Source organism: Meleagris gallopavo, chromosome 1 (genome assembly GCF_000146605.3).
Source record: "Meleagris gallopavo isolate NT-WF06-2002-E0010 breed Aviagen turkey brand Nicholas breeding stock chromosome 1, Turkey_5.1, whole genome shotgun sequence".
NCBI lineage: Eukaryota > Metazoa > Chordata > Aves > Galliformes > Phasianidae > Meleagris > Meleagris gallopavo.
In genome coordinates this window covers 26082734-26085824 of record NC_015011.2, presented here as the reverse complement: position 1 = coordinate 26085824, position 3091 = coordinate 26082734, and positions in this window count along the sequence as shown.

Below are 3091 nucleotides of genomic sequence, written 5' to 3'. Positions count from 1 at the left end.
TTTTTTTTAACTCAGTGCCTTCAGTTTTACCTCTGAGACATTTTTCCCCACTAAACAAACGACAACAAAAACAAAATAATCAAGATAAACATTATATTTAGAATGCAAACTCTTCCTACCTAGACCTATTTAACTGCCGTGGTTTTCTTTTCAATATAGAAGCATAGAATGGCTCAGGTTGGAAGGGCCCTAAAGGACCACCTAGTTCCAACCCCCTGCTGTGGGCAGGTTGCCACCCAATGGATCAGACAGACCACCCAGGGCCCCATCCAATTGGACTTGAAAACCTCCAGGGATGGGGCATCCACAACTTCCCAGGGCAACCTCAGTGAAAAAACTTTCCCCAACATCTAATCTATATCTCCCCTCTTTCGGTTTAAAACCATTCCCCTTCGTCCTATAATTATCAAACCATCTAAGAAGTCTGTCTCCCTCCTATTTATAAGCTCCTTGTAAGTACTGGAAGGCCACAATGAAATCTCCCTGATCTTCTCTTCTGCAGACAGAATGAGCCCAACTCACCGTAGAAGAGGTGCTCCAGCCCTCTGACCATCTATGTGGCTTCCTCTGAACATGCTCCCACAGCTCCACATCTTCTGTGGGGACCCCAGAGCTGGGCACAGTATTTCAGATAGGGCCTCATGAGAGCAGAGCAGAGGGGAATAATCACCTTCCTCACTTCGGATTCAGCCCAGAACACATGGTCATATTTTAGGTGAGATCTATGGAGATCTCACTAGAGATCATCAATATTTTATAGGATATGCTTCTTCCTGACTCAATTTTGAAACACGAGGACTACTGCAGTCCTATTGGTGTTTAATCTTATTAAGTTTACATACAAACAATACCATTAATTTCCATAATGACAATTCCTTTGAGAACTTTTGTTTCTATTTCCATCAACATTTCACTGCATTTATCTATTAGGAGAAATATTAAAGAACACTTTGACTGAAATTCCTAACTTAAGGTCACATTCTCTCTTCAGTTTTACATTCCAGTTTCTTTAAATGAGAACTGAGGGATTGATTGGCCTACACATTTTGGTTGCTCCAAAGACTGATATGCAATATCAAACCACCTTAAGTAACTGGTTTAGTGACAAACTGAGCCTAAGGATTCCTATTTTTTAAATTACTTAAGATTAATAACATTTTCAAATCACCTAAGATACACTGCAGATATTACATGGAAAGAATTGTGCATTAAAAATCTGTTTGATTGAAACAGAATACACACAACCTACTCACAAGGGATGGTTATTACATGATGCTCTGTGAGTTCTCTGGATTTCAGCAATGCATTTCACAGTACTCATTAATGATTTATATATATAAACTGAATTCATTACTGTCTGGACACTTAGGATCTCGTAATATTTTGCCTCTCACCCAGTAATACAGGTGCCTCTAAGCGCTTCACTTGTTCTCTGCTTCACATAGCTCGCAAAGCCCAAAGTTAGCTATCATGTTCTGTGACAACATATCAGGTATTACAGCTCTGTGCTTACTCCTGTATTCTTCTAACACAACCAACATTCACTTTATAGACAACTTGAGCCATCTATTAAACTTCCACATACTCTCTCCCTCCACACAAAGCTCCCAGTCAGTGCTCATTCAAGCCATAAACACAGAGGAATAATTACACATTCTCTTCCAACTCTCAGCACCGATGCTTGATGGCTGCTACGCTGAGCTGCATGTGCTGTCCTTCCATCATGGAACCTTCCCGGCATCCTCCAAGACAAGGATTAATGCTGCAGTATTCATGCAGACCACAGCTTCCTACAAGGCACTGGACTGCCCCACACACAAAATGCGTGAGCTCCCACACAATACCTGGCTTCAATTTTTGCCACTGCTGCTAAATCACTTTTCGTAGGCGGTTACACAACAAACTCCCCCCCCAGCAAGCCTCTCTGTCTGGCTGAGCACACGTCGAGCTGGGTTTTGCTGTCATCATACCATGAGAAACAAAACAGAAACTGCTGCTGCTGGCGTCAAGTTGTCTGCACAGGCATGTCGATAGCAGAAAACACAGAGCTGGTTCAAGTGCTGAGTTACCTGCAGCACAGCAGCATTCTGGCAGCCCAGACCCTGAATCCAGCCTTGTCTTCCTGATTTTCTATTGGATTAGCAAAAATGTCCACTAAGAAACCATTCTATTAGCCACCAATGTTCTAATCAAAATGCACAGTCAACATTTTGGTTAAAAAAGTAAAAAGCCATACTTTTGTGATTTATGTATGATATGACACAGATTTTACCAAATCATTGTAACACAGCAAATCCAATGGGGAATTCCTATACTGGATTTATTCTTCAAAATACAACTATCTGCTGCTTTTGTCACTCATTTGTATTTAAACTTGGAATAAAGGCCAGTTGAAAGTTTGCCTTTTACCTCAATCTCATGGCCTCTGTGCTTCAAGCTGCCACTTCTGAGTTGAACAGTTGATCAAATCAAACTCAAATACTGAGTAAAACAGAATGTGCATATTTCTTTCTAAGCACTCTTTGAATTTTGCAGACTTACAGCTGCAAGAGCCTGGAGCCTGCAAACAGATTTAAACACTCAACTCTGCAGAAGCTTTTCTGCATAAAAAAGCACAGTGCTTCCAAGGCAGTTTTTACCATCATTTGCACAGGCAGAAAAAAACCCCAAACTACACCCAAAGTAGCACAAGGGTGGTTCGTTGGTTTCAAGGCTAGGAAAGGCCTATTTATACTGGATTCCCAAGGCCTGCTACCAGACCTCACCTCATTCTTCCAGTTTTGAGAGTATTTGTAGCAAAAGCGACTTTCAGCAAGAAAAATACCGCTCAATTAACACGCTAACGTTGGAACAGGTTCCAACCTCAGCGTAACGATTCCGTTCGTCCTCAAGCGGCAGCACGGAGCTCAGCCCGGCCGGCAGGCCCTGCCGGCTGCCCGGCGCCTTGTCGGGGGCACCCGCCGTCCAACGCCGAGCCAGGCGCTGGCGCTGCCGGTGGCAAAGGAGCCCGCCAGGCCCCGATGCGCGACAGCTACTGCGTGCAGGGGGCCGCACCCCGGGGCTTTCCGCCGGGAAACCCTCGACCCCGCGA